Source organism: Ambystoma mexicanum, chromosome 4q (genome assembly GCF_040938575.1).
Source record: "Ambystoma mexicanum isolate Mex_15411 chromosome 4q, UKY_AmexF1_1, whole genome shotgun sequence".
In the NCBI taxonomy this organism is placed as follows: domain Eukaryota; kingdom Metazoa; phylum Chordata; class Amphibia; order Caudata; family Ambystomatidae; genus Ambystoma; species Ambystoma mexicanum.
The window spans coordinates 716,375,331-716,391,845 of NC_090928.1; positions in this window are offsets into that span (position 1 = coordinate 716,375,331).

Sequence of the window (16,515 nt, forward strand, 5' to 3'; positions counted from 1 at the left end):
CAATTGGGACTGGTTGGCACTCGGAACCTGGGTTATGGATCTGCTTCCAAGGGAGTTGGGAAAACCCTGACCTTTTGGATGCAGAGATCATGACAGTACCCCCCCTCAAGGCCCCTCCCAAACCGGGCTTCTCCGGGGGTTTTGGCTTGTCAGGAAATGTTCGGTGAAATCTTTTGATTAGGCGAGGAGCGTGGACATATTCAGCAGGTTCCCAGGATCTCTCTTGGGGGCCGTAGCCTTTCCAGTCAATTAGGTAGAATAGTTTAGATTTGGAGATCTTGGAGTCAGAATGCTTTTGACTTCAAACTCGAGTTCTCCATCAACTAGGATAGGTTTTGGAGATTTGGTTAGTCGGGTTTGAGGTTGCACGGGTTTTAATAGCGAGACGTGGAAGACCGGATGTATCTTCATGTGCGGGGGCAAGTCCAACTTGACCGCTACTGGGTTTACTATGGTAGTGATGGAATAGGGACCAAGGTATCTTGGGTTGAATGTGCGTGGCCCTTTTAGAGGTAGATATTTGGTGGATAACCAGACTTGATCCCCTACTTGATATTGAAGGGGTTCCTTCCGATGTTGATCTGCTCCTTTCTTGTATTGTTCTTTAGCCCTTTGAAGGTGAGAAACAGCTTCCTTAAAGGCTTGGGTGATTGTAGAATGCAGGTAGTCTACTGCTGGTGTTTCAAGATCTTGGAGGGGATCCAACTCCGAGGTTCGAGGGTGACTGCCGTACAAAAGAAAAAACGGGGTTTTCCCAGTTCCCGAATGGACAGAGTTATTGTAGGCATATTCAGCTATCCAAAGGATGTCTTTCCAAGTTTTTTCAGTTTGTTGCAGCATGCAGCGTAAATACTGTTCCAGAGTTTGATTGGTCCTCTCGGTTTGTCCGTCGGTCTGAGGGTGGTGACTGGTCGATAGTCTCACATCAATTTGAGCCGACCGACAGCAACTTCGCCAAAAATGAGAAATAAATTGACTACCTCGATCCGAAATTAGAACCGAAGGAAAACCGTGCAGTCGGACGATGTTTTCGAGAAATTCTCGGGCCAGAGTTGCTGCTGTTGGCAAGCCTTTGAGCGGAATGAAATGCGCCATCTTGGAGAATAGGTCCACGATTACTAGAATCGTATTGTATCCGGAGCATGGAGGTAGATCAGTGATGAAGTCCATAGAAAGCGTATGCCAAGGGCGAGGTGGGATGTCAATAGGGCGTAAGAGGCCTGCTGGTCTTTCCTTTTGACTCTTGTTTTGGGCGCATACTCCACAGGACATTATAAAGTCTCTGATATCTTTTTTCCAAGACGGCCACCAGAAGTAGCGCTTGATCTTTTCTGAGGTCTTGGCCATACCGGGATGTCTTTCCATTAAAGAATCGTGATAACAAGAGATCACTTTTTTCTGTAAATCTGTGCTGGGTAGGTATAATCGTTCTTGGAAATACAATAAATTGTCCTTTACTGCAAAGTTCTTTTCCGTGCAGATGCCAATTCTGTATGTCTGCTGGAGTTACAAGTTGCCTGGCTTTATCCTTAACTTCCTTTATGGATTCTGTGGCGATTACACCCAGAATTCTTTGTTCGGGAATGATTGGTACAGGTTTAGGGTTGATCAAGTGTTCTTCCACTCCCATCCGAGAAAGGGCATCAGCTTTACCGTTTTTTGTACCAGGTCGATAGGTAATTATGAAGTCAAACTCGTCAAAGAATAATGCCCAACGGAGTTGTCTAGAGGATTGGGCTTTTGCGGTTTTCAAATATTGCAGGTTTCGGTGATCCGTAATCACAGTAACGGTGTGTCGGGCCCCCAGCAGATAATGCCGCCAAGCCTTAAAGGCAGACTTGATAGCCAGAAGTTCCTTGTCAGTAATCGTGTAATTGATTTCAGGAGGCGAGAATTTGTGGGACCAAAATGCCACGGAATGCAACTGATTGGTTACCGGGTCTTTTTGTGATAGAACTGCCCCCATGGCAAGGCTTGAAGCATCAGTTTCCACGATGTAGGGGAGTTCGGGGCGAGGGTGTTTTAAGATTGGTGCAGAGATAAATTTAGTCTTCAAATCCTGGAAAGCTTGTTCCGCCTCGGTAGACCATTCAAAACGTTTGTTTTTCTTTAACAAGGCAGTGATGGGCTGGACTATTCGAGAGAATTCGGGGATAAACCTGCGGTAAAAGTTAGCAAAGCCTAACATGCTTTGCACACCTTTTACGGAGAATGGTGATGGCCATTTGAGAACTGCATCGACCTTCTTTGAATCCATACGCACTCCGCCAGGTGATAATATGAATCCCAAGAATTCAACTTCAGTCACGTTGAAAACACATTTTTCCAACTTAGCGAAAAGTTTGTGTTGACGCAATCTTTCGAGGACCATTTTCACGTGTTTCCGATGTTCAGATTCCGATGAAGAATAAACGAGGATGTCGTCAATGTAAACAACAACACACACATCTATGAGCTCTCTGAGGACATCGTTCATAAAATATTGAAAGGCGGCCGGGGCATTACAAAGTCCGAAGGGCATGACCTGATATTCAAATAGCCCATACTTGGTGCGGAAGGCCGTCTTCCATTCATCGCCCTCTTTTACTCATACCAAGTGGTAAGCTCCTCTAAGATCCAGCTTTGTATATATGCATGCTTTTCTGACTTGGTCCAGGAGTTCAGGGATCAAAGGTAACGGATATCTATTCTTAACGGTGATCTGGTTCAGGGAGCGATAATCTATACAAGTTCTAAGGTCTCCTTCCTTTTTTGGAACGAAGAACAAAGCTGAAGAAGCAGGGGACTTGGAAGGACGAATAAACCCATTTGCCAGGTATTGATCCAGGTATTGTCGAAGGTGAAAGTTCTCAGGCTCGGTGAGAGCATAAATTCTACTACAAGGAGGAGTAGATCCAGGTATCAGGTCGATCTGGCAGTCATAAGACCTATGAGGAGGTAGAGGGTTAGCCTGATCCTTCCGGAAAACATCTTGGTATTCTAGGTATTCGGGAGGTAACTGGGGAGTCTCTGAAGAAATTGCTGCCAGTGCAACACCAGGTGGAGGGTGACAAGTAGAGACACATTCTGGAAACTGGACCGTTCTTGCTCGCCAATCGATCAGAGGATTGTGTTTCTCTAACCAAGGTATTCCTAGAATAATCTGAAACTGAGGGGCCTTGATCACATCGAACACGATCTTCTCATGGTGTCCATCTTGACTTACTAGCGTCACTTCTTGAGTGGTATGCGTTACTGGCCCGGAGGCTATCTCCGTACCATCCACCGTAGTAATGACGTCCTTTACAGCCTTGGGACAAAGAGTTAGATTCATCCTCAAAACCATTTCATGATCCACATAATTGCCGATGGCACCGCTGTCAACGTAAGCTTCAATTGCATGTAATCGATCCGGATTATCAGGGCTAATGAGGACCATAGGTATCACGAAATGCGAGGTCACGGAACTGGTTTTCACGCTCGGCAAGAGGACCTCTATTCTTGTCGGGCGAGGTCGTTTCCCTGCTCAGGGTTTGTAACTTTGGTAACTGCAGCTCCTACTGCCTTCTTGGCAGGTTTCACCGGACAGTCTCGAAGAAAGTGCCCTGAGTTCCCGCAATAGAGGCATAATTGCAACTGTTTTCTCCTTTCCCGCTCCTTTTGTGTTAGAGGACCTTTCAGACCCCCTATTTGCATGGGTTCCCCGGAGTCTACTCCTTTGGAAGGAGTTGGCGGTTTGGAAAATACTCGAGCATCAAACTTGGAACGATCGGCCTTCCTGTTCTGCAGTCTGTGATCTATTTGAACGACTAAGTCTATAAAGTCCGAACAATCTTGTGGGGGATTCACTACTTGGGCTAACACATCTTTGAGCTCTCCGCTTAGACCTCTATAAAACAGCGTAATCCTTTTGTCCTCAGGCCAGTGAGTTTCCACTATCAGTCTGTTGAAAGACGCAATATAAGCCAAAAGGTCTTGATTACCTTGTCGCAACGAAAGAAGCTCATTGTCCAAGGCCTGCCCCTGTGAATGTCTTGCGAACAGTTTTTCCATACTGAGCTGAAAAGCTTGAAAATCATGGAGGACCGGATCATCTTGATTTACTAGAGGGATCGACCAGTCTGCCGCATTGCCACTAAGGTACGAAAGCACGAAAGCTACTTTAGCTTGATCAGTTGGAAAGGCTGCTGGCCGGCATAAGAAATGCAACCGGCACTGATTGATAAATACTGCAAACCTCTTTGGGTCACCAGAAAATCGTTTGGGCGGAGCCAGAGGTACATTCCCAGGTAGGTTGATCTGCACTGGATTCATAGAGGATGTAGAAGGAAGATTTCCCCCAGCTGCGGGTAACGGGGTCTGTCCGGCTTGTGACTGTAGCAATTGTCTAGCGAGATCATCTGTTCGCTCCTTAGAAATAATCAGTTCCCTTCTTAGAGCGTTCGTTTCCTGACGGGCTGCATGCACTTCTGCCCTTAGTTCCCCAAGTAACTGGGCTAGCTGGTCGGTATCCGAGGTTTCCATAGCGCCTGGACGGGAGTTTTGTGGTAGGCTTTGCGTTCTGTAACACTCACCTGATTCCCGTAGAGGCGCCGGTCTTGACTGGGCGTATACCGTATCTTCAAAGGTGATGTGTAACACACGGCTGGCTCTTTGGGCTGGACCTCTGTGCACTGTATGTCTGGCTCGAAGGGTAAGATGTCTGCAGATAGAAAATGTGGGATTAATGAACTGGGTAATTGAATGTCTCTCTCTTCTTCCCTTTCTCTTCTCCTGTAGAACCCCAAAGGTTAACGCTCTCACCTTAGGTAAGTGAACGCCGTGCTCTCCATCTGCCTCGAGGCAGGGTGCTGTAACCAGTTTCTTCACTGGATAAGGGGAGCAGGCCTCTTGACTTCAGAGGACTGTTGTCCGTCGTTTACTGCACAAACGGTAAGTTTCGAGTAATTCTAATGTCTTTAAAGTCTTTAGTAATGATGTCTCTTGTTTTGCAGGGTTCCGCGATGGCAGATGGCGGGCTGAAGTGAGTTGAAGATGGAGCCCGTGTGATGAATAGAAGCGCCTGGAAGCACGTAAGTAAGCGCTTGTTGCCTGCTTCACGATGCGCTCTAACTGTCTTTTTATTTTGCAGGTACAAGTTCGGGGCGGCTGCAGGGTGCCGGAATACCCACTGGGTTAGATGTGGAAAGGAGTAATGGCACGTGAATATTAAAGTTCCCCAATGTCTTCAAACGCACCTTGTTTTGTCTTTCAGATGCGGGATGCAGCGCCGAAGGCCTCCGGAGCGTGCGAACAGTTGGTAAGCTTTTGTTTTTCAGATGCCGGAATGCAGTTTGAAGACCTCCGGAGCGCACGAAGAGTAGGTAAGCCTTTGTCTTTCAGATGCCGGAATGAAGCGCGAGGCGTTGGTGACAGCCGATGGACCAGGTAAGTGAAGAGCTGTCACTGAAGACCGTAATGCTAACCTGTTCTTTCTTGTCTTTATAGGTGTTGCTGAAGACTGGATTCAGAATGGTAAGCCTTTTTCCTTAGGCCCAGGATCAGATGCAGAAGACACGATGAGCATTCTGCTGCTGAGGATGCAGAATAACGCAAAGCAAGATTCATCCATCGGGTGTGGTTTAAATAGCCTCCTGTAGTGCTTAGGTGTCTCCTTCCACAGCCACGCCTAGGTAAGAAAAGAGTTCCTGCTTTCCAGAAGAGTTCCAGTGTTCTGAATCTAGGGAGTGGCTCCTGCCCCACCCAACAGGAAAAGTAGTTCCAAACAGAAGAGGATCAGAGACTCAACTGGCAGGCAAGTAAGCAGCATGGTCTGCTGCAGGTAAGTCCACCCAAGCATTATGAGCCCGGCGTTTCCAGCGCTGGGACTGGGCATATTTATGAGCCTGGTGCCACTGGCGCCAGGACTGGGTCCAAAAGGTCCCAATTGGGACTGGTTGGCACTCGGAACCTGGGTTATGGATCTGCTTCCAAGGGAGTTGGGAAAACCCTGACCTTTTGGAAGCAGAGATCATGACAATCACGTGAGGTTCTGCATGCAGACCTACGTCACATCGCCACACAGAACCAGGCTCACCCGTCCGGCAGACTTGCTGCCGATGAGGGGCAAGCTGCGGCTAGGCGTGGCCAGGCTACTGTGCCACGTCCTCCTTTCCAGGATGAGCCAGACTCGGACGACCATCTATCTCCCACATAGGTCGGGCTGTGCAGGCGTTGAGCCCATGGAGGTTTTTTTTTTGGCTCAACATCATCGCATGTGGGTGTTGAGCAGCACCCTGTACCTCCCCCCTACTGGGTGCCTCCCCTCCCCCCCCGGGTCGTATGTGGCCATTTTTGATTTTTCTTTTAGTTTAGTTAGTTAAGTTTCTGTTTGATAGTTAGTTTAATTAGGTAATGTAGGTTTTTCATAGTTAGTGTAATTAGTTAATATAGTTTAAAAATGTTTGTCTATTGTGCTTTCATGTGACGGTGCGGTGCTTTGTGGCTTTTGAAGGCATCCAGTGTCTGTTCCAGCTGGGCCCTTCAGGCATGTCTTGTGTATGTGTTTGCTGCTTGGGGTCCTTGACTCACATATGCCACTCCTGCCTCCCTTATCCATGGGCTCGCAAGGATGGTTCGGTGTGACAGCCTATTACACAAGGGCTTTGGACTGTCATATCTGTGGCATGTCTGGTGCTGTGTAACTTGTGTTGACACCCCTAGTGGGGATGATTGTGGGGTTATTGACCACTGTTCAGCTTTTGCTAGATGGGGTGTTTCTTAATTAATGTGTACATTCATTGCTATGCATTGTGTAGTATGTTTCTTATCTTTACTGTACACGTGCTTGTTGCAATTCATGCCGTAGATAGTGTGTTCCACACTTTGGATGTGAAAGACGGACTGATGGTGTGATTTCTGATGTAAGCTCTGACATGGTCCAGTAATGAGATGCCTGAAGAGACACACACAGATGACTTTAAAGCATTAATCATCTGTTTCATGCCCTTTCTGCAGGGGGATGAGCCTCCAGACCACTTTTGCCAGCAGACATGGCCCATTGGACGTCTGAATTCTGGACACGTTTGTTGGTACCCAGATGCACATATGTGCACAAGCAGAGGCACAGGGATTGCAGACCTACATCCTAGAACTGCTGGCGTTTTCCAAGGAACCCCAGGCAAGGTGAGCAGCACAGGGGGGCCACAACACAGCAAAGCTTCCACCAGGCCAGTTGCACATGCAGGCTTAGTAACAGCACTGAGGGTGAGCTTGGACGAATATTGGTGTTGAAGCACACAGTACAGCTCAGATGTGTTGGTGGACTGATGGCTGTTGATTGTAAGGTTATCTGGGGCACCTGCAGGGGCAGTGGCACATGCCCTCTGGCACACCAAGGTCCATTGAGGCACTTGTATCAACCATGTAGCCTTCCGAGACATGGAAAGGAGCACCTCACAGGGACATACAGCAAGGGACATACTTGGATGCAGTGCATTTCATTTCCATGTACATTTTGAAACATGCACTGCCTACTTTGTTTTGGTCATTGTGGAACACGACTTGTTCTGAAGGCATGCCTTGCTATATGGGTCTGTCTGCTTACCCATGGAACATTGCATGTTGTGTGAATTGTGACACATTGGTGTTCCATTTGCCACGCACCCACCGGCGGCTGACTTACTGCATTGACTGTGTATGACCCATCACAGGGGTAATGTTACATATGGGTACGAAGCATCGACACCAGATTGTCTGTTTGTAGAGTAGTTTGTTGCTATGGGGCATATTTGGTGGTGTGTTTTTGTGTTATGGGCACGCACATATTATTAACTGTGGCTCTCTTTGCAGCATTGAAGTGCTCCTATAACCAGACCTGAGAGTGCACAGGCAGGAGGCCAGCACTCAAAACCAGAGCTAAGTGTCTTGTTGTTTTTCTTTCAAACTGCTCTGCATAGGCTTGCTGGGGGGTGCACTAATGCATGCATGAATGTGTAATTCAATTTGGTATGTTTTTTTTCCCCTAATCACCCGGAGTCCTATCTAATTCTAAACCCTGTACCCTCTACCTGGTGTTCCTGCTTCCTGTACCTATCCAACCAACGTTCCCTGACCCTCTTTCCCTGCTGGGGGTGCGGATGCCTGTGTAAGCCCCAAACTTGCAGGCGCCAAAACCCTAGAGGGGGTGGTTGGTTCATGCCACTCCTAAGCCTGGACTCCAGAAGGCCATGACAATGATGTCCAAGTTTGTTCAGATTCTGTATGTGTTCATGCAGGTAGTACATTTTCGTGCATTCCCTACTTTCATGTGTCATTCCTCCTCCCCTCTCCTGCCACTCATTCCAGTTATCCAGTGTGCCAACGCCTGTCCCGACGGCATATCCCTGACCCTCCTTCCCCACCAGGATCTCAGAGGCCTGTGTGAGTTTGACCTTGCAGGCACCCGGGACACGGTGGGGGTGGTTGGTTCGTGCCACTCCTGCGCCTGTACACGGGACCTGTGACAGTACACATCCGTTCGCAGTGCATCATTCTATGTTATGTACCACACATGGTTCACATCCTGTTGTGACATTGTTTAACTGTGCTACCTTGGTTGTTACATCATTGTGGTAGTACTTGGCCTTTGTGAGGTACTGCTACGTCAAGTCATCTACTAGAGGGTGTTCTGGTTCATTTTTCTGCCTTGGATTTTGTGATTTTGTAATCAAGGTGGACTCTGAGGGTGCAGGCAGCTTTTTACACACAAGGTGGGAGATGGTGACAAAGGGGAAGGGTGATCCTGTGGCCAGATGAAATTGAGGGTTGAAGGCTCCATGACCCAGGTGCAGTTGTTCAGTGGGTCATGGTCATTTGTGAGGGAGGAGGGGTGTTTTGTTGTTGATAGTTGCCTTGCCCTGCAGTGTGATGGGAACCCTGACATTGTAATTGTGCTGTCCTATGTACATGTTGTGTTCTGCTGATCAATGCCTGTTCATGTGTTGCGTTTACCTTTCAGGTGTGAGGGGATAGTTGTGCTTTGACATGCTGGGGTGTTGTCAGAGCCCAGCAGGGGCCTAGTGTGGCAGCCACCAGTAAGGGGGCCTATTTATCCAGTAGATGCCATCTCTGTCCCTCTTGTAGGAATATCAGATGGGGAAGAGTGGCATCTACTGGGCCAAAACGGCATCAGGAGCAAACAAAGACCCGAAGACTACAACTCCCAGCAGCCCCGGGAGCAGCACATTCAGGGACTGGCACGCAGGGCCTGCAACCCGTGCGGACAACGCCGCAGTTATCGCGCATGCGCAAGACGGGTTCGCGCATGCGCAAGCCCCGAAACCCTGTTTGCGCTCGACTTCCTCACGGGCGGACGCATCCTGCAGAGCTCCGAGAGTGCACAACTCCGACGCGGAGCTCCGAAAGGGCACAACTCCTACGCAGGGCCATCCCTCGCCCAGACTACATCGCCGCGGCCCCGCGGCATTAAGGATAAGTACTTTATTAGATTTTCACAGTTCCGAACCACTAACTGCATGAAGCCTCGGAGAGAATTCACAGTTCCGAACCACTAACTGCATGAAGCCTCGGGGAGAATTGAGGCCCGGGAGGCACCAGTTCACTGCAGGAGAATTACATGCCATTTTTTGGGCATCAGGCGCATGATGTTACTAACCGCATGTAGAATTGTGTGCGAGCCAATCTGTGGTGGAAGCAAGCTACGTGAACGCACGTACTAATTCCTTTTCATTTGACAGACGCAGCTCACGGTTTCCAAGGCACCGCTGGGGGGGCCCGCAGACAAAACCGGACATCAGACAAGTACCGAAGCTAAGTCTTTTACAGTTTCTTTGAGAATACGTTTTGTGTCACTAACTGCCTGGTACTGGACCAGTACAAACCCAGACTGTGCTGTATAGGTGTTCCTAATGTGTACGGTTCCCAAGCAATGGGTGGGCTGAGAACAAGCTCATGTAATTCAGTGCGATTGACACTGGACACTGGATTAAGTGTCAACTAACGGAGTCATTGCTGGAGTAAGCAATGCTTGGCGTTAGCTTATGAATCAGTGTTAACAAGCTAAGCACATCACCCTACGCAGTGCAGTTAGATAGTGTATGATTGTTGAGATGCTCATGAGTGCATGCAAGAATGTAAGGTGTTTAGTGTGACCAAGCAAGCATCAAGAGATCAGGAGCATGTCTTTCCCCTAACCCCTACCTGACCATAACACCTCCCTTAACCTCTACCCGGTGATCCTACAACCCCATACCTATCCAACCCGTGGACCCTAACCCTCTTTCACCGTGGTGGTTGAGGTTTCCTGTGTGCATTAAGTCCCAGGCGCCAAAACTGCTAAGGGGAGGAAGGAGTTCGTGCTACTTCTGCGCTGGATCAGGAGCCCAAGACAGGTGTACACATGGTGAATGTTCACATGTGATGTGTAGAGGACACTGATGGTCACTTGATTGCACATGCATATGTTGAGTGCATGTCCTTACTGACCCACATACTTGTACTATGATGCACTACATGTACAACAACCCTTGGATATCCACGTGTACACTCTGTTTGCCTTCTTTTGTCCACTGTGTCCCTGCAGCACATGTTCTGTGACCAATTATCGATCCTGTACATGCCTAATTTGCTTTTTGATGTGGTTTGTCGCTTAGATGTGATGCTCAGGGTGTGCATGACACACAATAGCTGTTCACTGTTCTGTGCGCTGAGCAGTGTGTTGCAGGAGTTGGACACAGCCCACAGAAGCTACAGTGTTGATTTTGCAATGCACAATGTGCATGTAGACAGGCATTCATTGTTATGTTACGTCTACAACTTTTGTAATGCATTTGGGAATGACTTATTTTGGGTGGGAGGTTGTTGGTCAGTCATTTCATCTGATTCCATGTCAGGCATCATTGTCTGATGCCACCGTACATTTGTGACATGGCAATGTGTACCTTATTGGTACTGTGTTGCTGTATGGCTATTGCTTGCCATGTCATGTTGTGGTTTGGGAGGGTTTGAGTGACATAACAGTGATGGTCATTGCCTGTTTTGCAGGTGTGTGTGATTCACACCTTGCATGTCAGGGTCAGCCGCTTCTCGAAGCAACGAGCTGGGGGTAGATCTCTCTCCGCGGCAAGGTCCTCCCTCTGGAACAGCCTTCCTGCCTCCCTGGAACTTGAGGAGAACCATATCTGGTTCCGGAAGCACCTCAAGACCTTCCTCTTTGCTTCTGCTTTCTCTCTCCCTCTCCCTTGCTAAATTCTTCACTGAAACTGCACTGGATCTGCTACTGGGCCACTCTCACCGACCTTGGTCCCTGGCCCAGCCACACTCCACTTGCACTGCCTCCCTGGCAACCCCTGCACTGCGGGACTGTCTCTCTATCCCTACAGCCCCTCCCTTCCCAGCACTTAACTGCACTTACCTTTGCAGTTGCCACCAGCTGGCCTATTTATTTGTTTTTTATTCTACTTACCCTGTACTGCACTCCCCCCTCCCCTTCCCCTTGCAATTTCCCCTTCCCCCTACCCCTGCACTTGCGCAATCTAAATGACACCTAGCCTAGTAGTATTGTTGTCTGTCTTCCCTTGTTCCCCCCTCCCTGCCTCGTCGCACCTTGAAACACTTGTGTATAGGCACGTTACAAATGCCAAATGCCATATCATGTCATGTCATGTCATATGTCATATGTGTGCCTTTTGGTCACACGGGATAGCTTGTGTTTAAGTAGCTAGGGATGCAGACAATGTGGCACTTCCATGGCAACTATCTCAGGGTGGTAAGGTTGTGACAGTTGACTGTCTCTTTGTCATCATCGATTGTCACCTGGTATGTCCAGGCCTGTGTGCACTCCGCAGGGGTGGGAGTTTAGGTGAAAAATGTGGCCACAAGCTGGGTCTGGGCTTCCTCGCCACGTGCCCTGTCCCCTCCCATGGGCAGCGCCTGTGCCTGTGGTTGGGGATGTGGGGGCACTACCATGTCCACCGGTACGCCCTGCCGTGTTGCAACATTGTGCAGGACACATGCTGCCACAATGATCCTGCACACTACTGGGGGTGCATAGAGTAGCTGCCCGCCAGAGCTGTCAAGGGAGCGGAAACATGACTTCAGCACTCCGAATGTGTGCTCCACTATGGCCCTGGTTGCAATATGGGCGGCGTTGTATCTTACCTGGGGTGGTGTGGTGGGGTTCTGGATTGGCGTCATCATGTGGTTGCTCAGAGGGTAGGCGCTGTCCCCTGGGGAGGTGTAAATGGCTGTGATTATTGGGGTTCGTGTATTTGTGTGTGTGTGTGTGACATGCATGCATGAAGGGCATTTGTACTCACCTAGGAGCCAGGTGTCGCCATGCTGCCCAGCTTCCAGGGTCCGGCTCAGGGCGGACATTCTGCATATGAAACTGTCATGGGTGGAGCCAGGGTAGTTTGCATAGACAGAGGTGATGATTCCCTTTGCATTGCATACCACCTGTACATTGATGGAATGCCAGTGCTTGCGGTTTCGGTAGATGTACTCAGTGGCCCTAGGTGGACGTAGGGCCACATGGGTGCAATCTATGGCACCGAGCACTTTGGGGAAGTGTGCCACCCTGTAAAAATCCAGGACAACGGCCTGCCTTTCTGCGGGTGTTCTGGGCATGTATATGTGCCTGCGGACTGAGGGGCGCGCTGTCATGATTGCCAGTACCTGGTGTAGGCAGCGTGACTGCGTGGCCTGTGAGATCCCCCCCACCACTATGGCAGTAGTCCGATGAAATGACCCAGTGGCCAAGAAATGCAGGACATTGAGCACCTTCTCCAAGGGGCTCAATGCTTGGGAGCAAAGGGTCGGGGATGTAAGGTCATCTTCCCACTCCCTGACCAGATCTAGGATGATATGGAGTGGAAACCTATACCTGCCGTAGACCTGGTCGTCAGGCATCTCAAAAAGGCTTGCCCGTGGTGTGAAAATACGTGCCCTGGCTATTCTCCTCCTCCTGCGGTGTCCCACGATCAGTGCTGCGACAAATGGGGCATTCATCGTAGCTGTATATACGTCTTTGTTGTTTGCGCGCACTTTTATACTGTGCACGGGGACTCTTCCACCTGCCTTTCTGTGGCGGACGCGTTGACGCCTGTGTGCGTCTTTTGCCGTGCGCGGGTTTCCCATATTCGAATCCATGAATACGGGTTGTTCGCGTGCGTGTGGGCGTTCCATGTAGTTCCCTGCAGCACTTCCCCAGTTACGCCTTCTTTTTCACGCGTTATTCCCCATTCCGCGTGTTATGCCCACTGTTCCGCCCACTTTGGTTGCGTGCGCCATGGCAGGGTTTGGTGCACGGACAGCAGGAAACACGCGCAGCGTCTTCCTTGAATCGCACGCGTGCACGTGCGCTGGGTTTCTCACGCTTGCGCCACCTTGCGCCTGCTTGCGCTGGGATTTTCGGCGCACGTTTGCTCCATGAATCGACCCCTTAGTGGCATTATTTTGTCTAAATTAAATCATAAGGGTTCCACATGTTATCTGATTAAAATATAAATACCTGTTCTCTATACTCATGCATGTGCACATGCATGGAGTTGTACGTAGAAATTTGAAATATTTGCACAGTACCTTGTGAAGGCACAGTAGGTGCTTTGCAATGATATGTGACTTCCATTCAGAATCATCAACAGTAATTTTGATGTGCGCAATGTTGATGACGGAGTTAAAAATAGTGATGTTCAATGTGATTGGTGGATGATTGTGCGACTGCTTAGTTGTGTCCAATGAGGGACTCGCTTTGGTACCACTGTAGAAAGGGTGGAAGGACTGGGTAAGAGTTACGTGCCGCACGTAGGCAATGCTTGTCTGCTGGTAGGGCGAGTCACATACGGGTTTCTACAGCAAATCCTGCATGGAAAGGCGACTGTAGGCATCAGCCAATCAGATGTTCACATTACTCTTTTGTGTCGAAATATGGTGCGCACACTGAAGATGGCAGAGGTGGAGAGGGTCAGGGTTTTGATGCTTGGAGACATTTTTGTGCAAGGCTTACAACACTACGCCGAGAGTAGGCATGTGGCACACCATTTCGATGTGAAAGGAGTGGAGGTGGTGTGGAGTCCTGACACTGATGGAAATGCTGCGGCAATTCTGCACGTTTGTAGAGACATGTGTACAATGACCACTCCTCATGTGGTAATTTTGCACTACAGTGCTTGCCATTTGGGATACGTGACTTCACGTACTTTGTTGGCAGATTTGGCACAGTTGGTTGAAGCACTCATGGCCATCTTCCCAACAACGAAAGTAATTTTTTCTGCTTTACTCCCTAGAGTACAATGGAACAACAATTCTGTTTTCTGTCCAGATGAAAGCATCGGTAGGTGTGTCATCAATCGCGGCATGCGTGCATTCATGCTATGAGCTGGTATGTTTTTTTGCTGCCACGATAACATTGCTCCAAGCAATGCAAATTACTTTGAAGGAGATGGTGTTGCACTATCTTCTTTGGGAAATGCAATGTTCTTTTGGAACGCAAGGCTTGCTTTAGAGAAGGTTCTGTAATGTTTGCAAGAGTAAAGCAAGGACAAAAAATACAAAGAAATACATAAAATACCAGATGTCTGTACGGTATCTGGCCAAAAATTTTAAAAAACGTCTCTTTTCAGAGCGTACCTTAAAGGGGAAAAAGGGGAATAGTACTTTAATGTACGGTCGTCACGCTCTGATCCTGTACATGTCCGCAAACATGGCGGTAGTTTGCAGCCAGCACATATCACCAATGGGGATTCAAGGGTGGAGGCGCATGTAAATGAGAATGAGCAAAGCTAGGGTTTGGTCCATAAAGTTCAGTAGGTGTGTTCTGACTGACATACTTTAGTAAGACCATCTTCTCCCTCACAGGAGACCACACAGCCATGGCTTTCCATGCTCGAAAACAGATTATCTGGATTTTGGGAGACTCATTGATACATTGGCTGAAGGTGCATGCGGAAAGCTGCAGTTTATCTACAAATCTCGGATTTCCTCATGTGGAAGTGCACTGGCATGGCGTGCATGGCATGAGATGGCTGGACTTGGTACCTCTCTGTGTTACTTTACTGACAGAGCGTCCTCCAGATATACTGATCATTCGTTGCGGAGGAAACAGTTTAAGCCATGTATCTGGAATTTCTTTGCAATTTGCAATGAAGGAAGGACTCGTGAAGCTCATGGACATGTTTGCAAATTGTCAAATACTTTTTTCCTGTATTGCGCAAAGACAAATATGGCTGTGTTCTTCTGCGTTTGGTCCACAAATGGAGAAAGTGAGACGCAATGTGAATAAGGCTGTGTGTGCATTTTTAAGAGATGTTGGCACGTCCTCTTTCCACAATGAAAACATTTTGTTTCGCAGCACTTTCATTTTCCGCAGAGATGGAGTCCACCTCACATATGCTGGCAATCAGATATTTTTTTTCCCGCAATGTACAAAATGCATTGTGGCCTCTTTTGCAATCACACTAACCTATCTGACAATCCGTTTTCACCAATCCACACTTTTTGACCCACACAACACACGACCGAAAGGCTCTTTTCAGAGCCACCACTTACTCCCAGCATACACTTCATTGTGTTTGCTCTGCTTGCACCCTCCCTTTTTTTCCCCTACGACTGTCCGCAATCTTTTTCAGAACTCCGCGGGGGTCTACGACCATCACTTGATAGTTCTGTTGTTATACTGAGAAAGGCAGCTCTGAAAAGAGCCTTTTCTGTAATGTTTGTTGTTTTTACATTTATTGCTTAACAGCACACCGCACACTAGGAGAAGAGGCCAAAGGAGGGTAAGGAAGGGACACCAGCCACAGGCATAAGAAAGGGCAAATGAACATGAAAGATTGAGGGTGAGCTTTATTTAGGTAAGGAGCAGATCTTCTGGTGCTCTGTGACTGCAGCCTCAAAAGCACTTCGAAAACTCTCCCCCTGCAGAGTACTGCATCAAAATACGTGCACACTACTGTCACCTTTGAAAGGTAAGGGTCAACAGCATTGCTAATGGCTTGTGAGGCAGCTGGAGGGAGTCACTCCCCCACAGGAGTGTCTCTTGTGGTGGGAAGATCGGACACAGAGGATGCTGTGGAGGAACTCAATCGACTATACTCTTCACATGGCACCACCTTGCGAATGTCCGCAGTGTGGAACGAAGTGAGGTGTCACTTCATGGTTGTAGTACCAAAACTGTATGCACCAAATCTCCCGTGACTCAGCACCACCTTGCACTGGTTACACTTCACCAGGTTCACACGTGCTTTTGGTACGTTCCCATAAATGGAAAACAACCGCCACACCAACGACTCCCGCCGAGTGCTCCTAGTGCAGAGTTCCTCCACTTCATTCTCTTCCTCCTCTTCTTCCTCGCTCTCTACATCCTCTCCCATATACCTCTCTGCAGGCCATTGGGCAGGTGGTGGTGGTGGTGGGTTTGGGGGTGGTGCAGAGGCTAATGACCCAACAGCAGCCATGGAAGCCATACCGATTAGTTTCCTTTTGATCATTACAGCAGTAAATGCAGTACACCTCAATCTGCTATAGCTAGAAGGACTATGAAGATGTGCTCGTGGTGTG